Genomic DNA, 9535 nt, shown 5'->3' on the forward strand with positions numbered 1-9535 from the left:
AGGAAAACAGCAGGCCAGGCAGCATCAGAGGAGCAGGAAAGCTGACAATTCAGGTCGAAGAAGGGTCCCGACCCGAAACCTCGGCTTTCCTGCTCCTCTGATGCTGCCTGGCCTGCTGTGTTTCTCCAGCTCCACACTGTGTTAATACGGAAATAAACACTGAGTGAATGGATCACCAGTGTCATAACTACAGATCAGAATCCCAAAGTGCTGTGGATGTTTTTAAACTTATAATTCCAAAATATGTCTTTTCAAAAGAGTACTGACGCAGCCAAAAGTGGCTGTGGATGTAAATTAAGTGTCTGGAGAGAGAGACCCAGGGAAGGTCATATCTGTGGATGCAAAAAGAACCTCAAACAATAGACCTTCAAAGGGGGAAGAAGCAAGTCAAAACAGACTGGATTGATTATTTCCACCATCCATAGACTGATCTCTTGTGAATACAAAATTAGTGATGAGCTGATAAGATGCTGCTCAAAAGAAGCCAGCCACTTGCAGATTGATTTTCCCTTTGAAGAATACACAGACAGCAGTTAAGAAGCCAGTTTCATCTCTATGGGAATGTGCAAGTGGGCTTGAATGTTCCTGTGTGTACCAGCCTGGTGCAAGTAATAATGTGCAGTTGAAGAATTATCCCCCAGTCACTCCTGTGTTCCAGGTAAAGGGATAGCCTCTCTCACTCCAAGTACTGCAAACTAGACAAAAGGGAAAAGGACAAAAAGTCTCTCTGTCTCACCCTGAATGCTGGAATTCAATCATGGTCAAAAGGAATCAGAACAACAGAATCTCAACTAATCTGAGAAACTAAGGATCATGAAACCAACTATTCAATTACCAATGACAATGTTAATGGTAACCTCCACTACAACAAATCACAACATTCAACTATCTGATCTTTGCAAATAAATCAGACACATCCATATATCTGTGTCTTTGAAGTTTCTATTTGGACTTGCTCCTTATTTCTAATCCGTATGTGGTATTAGTATATCTACTCTTGTGTAGTAATTAATAAACTTACACATTTAATTAATTCAAACAAGACTGCTTCGTTTGGTTCCTGACTCAAATATAAATTGATTTGGGTCTGGGAGAAGTATCCACAAGGGATCTTTCTTTAAATTAACCTTATTGGAACCAACCAAAGAGGTGGTTGAATACAGAAGTGTAATCAGTTCAGCCTCACTTGTCTGGAACCATAACAAATTGAGAACCTCATCTGAGGTCTGGTTTCTGCATTATTGCAGATTTTCCTGGTGACCAAAAGTTTAAGTGGGGCTTGTGTGGTGATTTGCCCTTGGTTAAGCTGGCCATAAATTTGAACAACGAGGTGGGTTTTAAACAGAAGAAAGGTGCTTGAGTTGTTTAGGAAAGGAATTCCAGAGTGTGAGACTAAGACAACTGATGGCACATCCACCATGGCAGGGTGAAAGGACATTTACAGGAGGTAAGGTTCAGAGGAACAAAGAGTTTGGGAGGGTTCTGAAGAACAGCCATCTCAGACTCAAATGTTAACTGTTTTTCTCCAGCATTTTCTGTTCTTGCTAAGGAGTTTAAGAGGTTGTGTGACTAGAGAAAATTAGGGAGATTGGTAGCAGTAAAGCCATGGCAAAATTTAAAGTAAAAGGATGAGGATACAAAATTTCAGTTACTGGAGGAGTATACTGGTTATGGAAGTAGATAAGGTTTATTTTTCTATACCCATAATAAAAAAAAAAGCTCTGCAACATTTAAGACTGGGTTTGTTTTAAGTAAAAAGATCATTTAGTTATTTATTAATAATGATGTTGCACATAACAATGTGGCAGATTATGTCTGAGCAAAGTGAAACAGATTAGTCACTCACTTCAACACACAAAACAATGGCAACTACTCTGCCGGTGTCATGGATAACATAACAAGACAACAGTTTCAAATGGATCAGAAGGAGAAACAGTTCACTTTATAAATTAGCTGGTAATATCCCAGCTCTATAATCATCCCAGTGTAAAACATCAATGTATTTCCTTGACCCAGAAAGAGACTGTTTTTCTTCATTCTCGCATGGGATGTGTGCATCACTGTCAAAGTTGCCAATCCCCAATTGCCCTTGAACAGAGTGTTTGGCTCAGCCCTTTCAGAGAGCTTTTAAAAGTTAACTTGCTGTGGGTCTGTTGCCACATGTAAGGATGGCAGATTTCCTTCCGTAAAAGAGATTAATGAACCAGATGAGTTTTTACAACAATAAATGGAAGTTGTCATGGTCACCATTACTCAAACTAGCTTTAACTTGCAGATTTATTCAGTTTAAATCCCACCAGCTGCTATGTTGGGATTTAAACTCATGACCTCATAGCAATAGCTATGAATCTCTGGTGACAAATCCAGTGACACTGTTATGACACCACTGCCTTAAGTTCACTGTCCATCCCAGGGAAGATGGTATTCAGCCATGTCCTTAGCTCTTTAATTTTGTGACATTGCTTATTCATTCATGGAACAGGGGTATCGTTAGCAAGGCCAACGTTTGTTGTCCAACGCTAATTGTTTTTGTAACCAAAGTACTGGAATGTTGGTCCAGTAAGATTTCTGGTGTGCAACATGGAGGGGAACTTTCATTCTGTATGATTCTTCCATTTGAAATGCGTAACAATATCTCCTATCGATCATTTCTCAATTTCATTTCACAGCAGGATTCTGTAGCATAGGTTTTGAGAAGTGGGAAGTCAGTAAAGTCTAAACTCTAGAAAGGTTGAAATGGCCTAGATCTGGATCCACTAAAAATATTTATTGAAGATAAATTGCATTCAAATGCTTATTTAAAGAAATCTCAACAAGGATACCACTAAGCTCAATATCCATTTTTGCATGCAGGTGCACTACAAATAGCTAAAATTGAGGATAAACAATCCAAGTTTAGGACTAATGTCCCCAGTAATGGATAAACAATGTTTTTGAAATTCTTTTTTACCAAAAGCACAATGAATATCTTATGTAGTGAAGTTGTACTGCTTATGCCATGCTAGATGAGAAATTTCAGGTTTCTGCTCTCCAACTTAATTGTCTAATCTTCAACTGGTGACAGCCTAACGGTGGAGAGTGAGGGGAGCAGCACTCAGACTTAAACAGGGATCTCTTTGCTTCCAAGATGAAAAATGTGGGAATGGATAGGTGATATCTAGTTAGATTTAACTATTAATGCACAGAACTTGTAACCGGTGGCAAGGTTCCCAAATGTTTGCAACATGGTGCACATGGGTATCTAATGTGTATGGGTATCTAACATGCTGGATCCACACTAAAATGCAGCTTCACAACATATTCAAAGCCACACATTAGTAGACAACTTGAAATAGCTTCAATATCAGAGCTTTTTGCACACTCACTTCTTACCTACTAAAATAACAGCTGCAAAGCCAATGAAAGGAGAAGTCACAAAAGCTGACGGAGGCTGTGATAACACAAATTTAGATTGTCATAATATTTAGCTTCTTCCTGTCCTGTCATTTACATGCCAGCATGGAGGAGTTGTTTTGTCTTAAAATGAATATGTTTTGCCTAAAAGGACATGCGGTCGGCTGTTTTCACACGCAGCTACACAAACTGAATCATGCTTTGAGGATGTTACTGTTTAGAGTGTTAGAAGGCACTGTAAAAGGATCTCTATATAGAGTTTCTCAAAGCCAAAAAACTCAAGAAATAACTTGAATTTATATAATTGTTACAAAGACTTTATATTTAATATTGCATGGAGGACTTAAGTTTGGAAAAAAATTTGGAAAACGGAGTATGCGAAGCTCAGGAGAAGACATGTGTCATTAATAGTTCAGTATAACTGAAAGTAAGCATTGAAATACTCAAGCAGTATTGAAATACTCAAGCAGTATTTGCCTGTTGCAACTGAACAAGAATGGAGGCTTGGTACTGTTAGCTATTGGTGAAGAGCTGGAGCTGTTCCGAGTGCAATCTGAGCACACGGGAGCTTAGCTCCAAGTAAGGAAGATGATTTGAATGAAAAACATTGTTCGAGAAACGCAGCATGTCTGTAGCATCTGTGGAGAGAGAAGCAGAGTTAACATCTCAAGTCCGATATGACTCTTCTATCGCACTCAAAACGTTAACTTAGTTTTTTCTCTCAACAGATGGTGCCAGACGTGCTGATTGTCTCCAGCATGGTTTTTAATTCAGATTTCCAGCATCCGCTATACTTTACTTATATTAGAATTAGAATTAGGTTTATTATCACATTTACTCAAATAAGTGCAGTGATTTGTTTACAAAGTTGCCACTAATAGTGCCATCTCAGGTACAAAGATACCTGGGTACTGGATCTTAAGAATAAATTAGAAAAATAAAGAACTAAAAAGTTCAGCATTACAGTTCTTTGCGCCATCGCAGCCACAAGGTACTTAGGTACAGAATCTTAGGAATCAATTAGAAAAATAAAGAAACAAGAAGATCAGCATTACAGTCCTTCAAGCAGACTGCGCCAGGCCTTGCCTGAGCCCTGGACTAAAATTAGAGTGATTGTAGAGACAGTCCGTGATAGAGTCGCTCTCAAGAGGAAGTTTCAAGGCTAGATTGTCAAAAGTGAATAATTGTGGGCCCTTGTGAAGTTCCATGAGATTTGAAGACTCCCCATGTTATTAATATCTGGAAAAAAATCTGTGGGGTCTATCTCGATTGCATTTGCTTTTTGATGCACACCGCTGGGTGTTCGCTCATAGTCTATTACCATATATACCATATTAATGACACCATCTTAGAAGTAAGTTGCACACGTACAAGTAGATTGTATTACAGTAACTTAAGTAGAAAAGTTTATTGTTGTCTGTTCAAAACCTTGTGACTTTCCTAAGTCCTCTGGATCTCTCAATTCCTCTACTTTAAAATTAAAAATTACTGGTCCTTAACTAAATAGTAACAAAGTTGTTGGAGTGGTCCAGATTGTAGCAAGACTGATTCTGGGAGAGGTAAATGTCTTACAGCCATGACGTATTGATCTTTGTTTGTGTGAAAAGCAGAAAGTTCAGGTCTGCGGTTTAAAAAACAAGTTGCTGACAGAAATTGTCGTTAGTCAATCATAAGACCATTAGATATAGGAACAGAATCAGGCCATTCAGCCCATCAAGTCTGCTATGCCATTCGATCATGACCCAATATGTTTCTCAACCCCAATCTGCTGCCTTCTCCCCTTGATAGCCTTACTAATCCATATCTGTCTTAAAAACACTCAATGACTTTGCCTCCACAGCCGTCTGTGTCAGTGAGTTCCACAGATTCACCACCTTTAGGCTGAAGAAAATTTCTCTTTTCAGTTCTGAAGGATTGTCCCTTCGCTCTGAGGCTGTGCCTTCAGGTCCTAGTCTCTCTTACTAGTGGAAACACCTTCTCCATGTCCGCTCTATCCAGGCCTCTTGGTATTCTGTAAGTTTAAATCAGGTCTCTCCTCATCCTTACAAACTCTATCAATTACACACTCAAGAGTCCTCATCTGGTTCTCATATGACAAGTACTCATCTCTGAAATCATTCTTCGACCCCCTCCAACGGCAGCCCATCCTTCCTTAGATATGGGGTCCAAAGCTACTCTCAATAGATCCAAACATGGTCTGACCAGACCCTTGTACAGCCTCAGCAGTACATCTCCGCTCTTGAATTCTAGCCCTCTTGGAATGAGTGTTAACAAAGCAGTTACCTTCCTGACTGCCAACTAAACCTGCTTATTAACCTCAAGAAGATCCTAAACCATGACTCCTGAGTCTGTTTGTGCTTCAGATTTCCAAAGTCCTTCCCCATTTAGAAAACAGTCTGTATCTGCTCTTCCTACCAAAGTGCATAACTTCACACTTAGCAACATTGTATTACAGCTTCCAGTTCTTTGCCCACCCTCCTAGTCTGTCCAAATTCTTCTGCAACCTCTCCAGTTCTTCAACATTGACTGTGCCTCCACTTACCTTTGTGCCATCTGCAAATTTAGCAACAATGCCCTCAGTTCCTACGTCCAGATTGTTAATGTATAATACGAATAGTTGCAATTCTGCTTCTAGCGTTACAGTAAATGTCTTAAATTGCGACAAGCACTTGATAAACAACTAACCAAAATGGAACAGCAGAATTATGTGAATGGAAAAGTCTTCGTTGCTGCTTCTGATAATCAGAGAGAGATTATTAAGATATTTCGACCAAGAGATCAAGGTCCATAATTGGATCAAATGTAGCTTGTGGGAAGAGTCAGCTTATTATCTTTGTTAATTCCTGTGTTATGATTACAGTGCTGTCATTACTCTGACTGATCCTGTTTGTGTTTTATTTTGTCAGCAACTTTTTTAAATTGCAGAAAAAAAATCTGGGTAAAATGTTCTGCTCACAAGGTAGGCTAACAATGAAGGGGAAATTGTTTTTAAACTTTACACAGACATAGTTTTGAGATCAGAACCCCAGAGCAGACACAGATAAAAACTCTGAGATACACTGACCCATTTTCCACATTGGACTTCCAATGAATTCTTTAGTGGAATTATTAATTTGTGCTAAATTATTAAAGCATTTTGAGCTGTGAATTTATGCCCAAGAGATAATAGGCTGATTTTTGCTCAAATAATTTTCAGAGAGGGAGAAAACTCTTAGGTCATTAGTTTAAGTTAGATTCAATCTCATAGGTATTCGCACCCTTACTTGCTATGCAGCCGAATTCTCATTATCACTAATTTTATACTTAACACAGGACTGTTGAGACTTGTTGCTAGCCAAGTACTCCTGATTCAATCTAAACCATGGACATGACAACTGAACAATCTGTTACAACATGGGGAGTCAGATCACATGTGTACTTGCTGAACAGGATATCTGGTTTGACCTTTCTGTTGTGTGGCCTGAGTTAAGGGCTAGCAGAAGAGAAATCCCAGGGTCAATATAAGTATCTAAAATGCTGTCCTGGAGAATATAGCATCAACGTCTTTGTCAATGGCAACCAGGACATCCCATCTACTGCAATAATTGTACACATCAACTTTACAAACTTAGCGAACATAGTTTCAAATTAACTTAGACACATTCAAAGAAACAATCTTGAATATTACTGAATGTGCATAAATATTGGGCCCTTGAGTAGAAATTCAAAATTAAAATAGACAATTTTTAAAAGATGTGCCTTGATCAAATGAGAATATTACAGGTAAAAAAGAATGAGAGATTTGTAAATAAATTAGAAATCAACATTATTTAGGATTTAAGATTTAATGAAAAAACTTTCAATATTTGTGAATAGTCAAAAATCAAGTTTGATACATTAACATTACAATGCAATTAAGTATTTCTTCAGGTAATTTTTCTTATTGGCATGAATCCGCAATAAATGCATATTAAAATGCCACCACCAAATTTAACATTACCATTTATTATAACATGATATAAAACAATGTGATATGAACCTTACATATTAACACTTGTAACTAGCATTTTATTATAGGCTCTGCTCATTGTAAGCTATGTACACAATGAACATAATTACACTCTTTTGTACATACAATGAGATACTGAATATAAAGCCCTCTATATATTGCTTTGCATTTGAGCTATAGTGAAGTTAGAGCATATTGCTCCATAAAGCTTATATGAAAAATTCACTAAAGGCAGAGAACATAGGGAAACTATGAAAAGTGTGACATTTTTACGTTTGTTGATTGCAGTTTGGCAGTAACTGCAGAAAATACAACACCAAGTATATATAGTTACAGCAGATGGTATCATCAAGGTATAGCATTAACCTGTACCAGTACAATGGCACTGCAACCATTGAAAGTAATAAAGAAACAAATGTGAAACCATTTTCTATTGTATACATCAAACATTGGTAACTATTTCATATAGGTTATGGCCACAGTTACTGAAAGTCAGGCATTAAATTATACATACTATGCAAATCAAAATGAAGACTAAATTCTGACATATTAGCTGAATTGAGACCCAATCACCCTATGTGCTCATGTACTGTGGTCTCCACACATTGGCAAATTTAAAAAGAGCAAGTTAAAAAATCTGCCATGGAGCAATTAGTGCTCCTGAAGTAATATATCGGCATTATATCCAACAAAAATGTATTTCCTATAAGGAGTGTTTAATATTGAATCAAGTGTCGCTTCCAGCACTTGCTTGAATTCTTGTGCTCTGGTGCACTCCATTTCCATATACAGATGTCGAATTTTGACCAACGTCCCACTGTACTTCCATATACAGTCAAACTCCTTCGAGCCTCAGCCTTGTGTAGATGTGTATGATTTACCTGTGGCTACAGTCTGAGCTGTAGCATTAAAAATAAATTTATTTTAATGTTTTTAGTAAAAGGTTTAGTTCAACATGCATGAAAAAGTCATCATACAGGTACGCAATTAGTAGTTTAGTCAAATTCAAGAAGAGTTTTCAGATTATAATCACTATAGAAGATCGAAGTAATGTTTGCCTGAGCTAAAGTACCTTTAATTTGTTATTCCTCTTAAGTGTTTTTCAAAATCAATTTTATGTTTTGCTCTTTTCAACTTGGCATGATCCCAAGTACCTAGTTGCAAGGACTAAGGTAAAACCTAAACAGATTGTGATATTGAAATATTCTCTTCAATTTAATCATTACCAACTTTGTAGTAAAATGCTCCTTGAAATAATTTAAAAAGAGAGTGAAGATTGTATAACAGTGTGTCAAATAAGTGAGAACGCTACTCCTCTATCCTGAACTTGACTGTAGCTGAAAGCAATAGGAGACAGGTGTAGTTTCACAGCATAAACTTGAGTTTCAGGAGGGAAATCCATAACAGAAAACCTTTCACAATGTGGCGCAGTTTAGATGGATTATAAAGTTGGCATATATAAAGCATGCGCTTCAGTGTTTCAAGTTTCGCCACATTGGTTTCACCTGGGAAGCAGAGTTTTTACTTTCCATATGGAAAGTTCACCGAGTTCTTAAAGGGTAAAAAGCATTCAGTTTTCTAAAGCTGAAGTCCTTTACTGTGAGAATTCTTCACAAGATAGGAGATCAGAAAACAATATTCCTTTGTCTCATCCAGCACTTTAACAAAAACATCTTATTATTTGCCTTTCATTTGTCAACAACTGTAAGCGGTAACACTTACATCCCAATGCTCCTCTGGGATCCTCCTCCTTTACTTTCTAAATCACTCCACCTAATTTCATTGCGTTTTCACTATCCCTTGACCTCTCTCTCTGTCTCTGACCATAAGCTATCTAGCCTCAGCCTCATTCCCATATCCCCTCAACTGAATTAATTTAGAGCTGAACACAATGCAGAATCTTTCCATCACTTTCATCGCTACCTTTCTGGCCAGGACTCTATTCCCACCACGGCAAATATTTACTCATTTTAAAAATTCTCACTCATCCAAGACATCCTCCTTGTGGCCCCTTTCCTCGATATTTTTATGAAGAACAGCTTGAGTAATATCAACTGCCTCTATTTCTCTACTCTAAGCAATGAGCATCTGCAACAAAACAATCTGATAATCTCCCCATAACATGCAGAGTCCTATACCATGAATGTGGTGAAT

The sequence above is a fragment of the Rhincodon typus genome, chromosome 22 (assembly GCF_021869965.1).
Source record: "Rhincodon typus isolate 14 chromosome 22, sRhiTyp1.1, whole genome shotgun sequence".
Lineage (NCBI taxonomy): Eukaryota > Metazoa > Chordata > Chondrichthyes > Orectolobiformes > Rhincodontidae > Rhincodon > Rhincodon typus.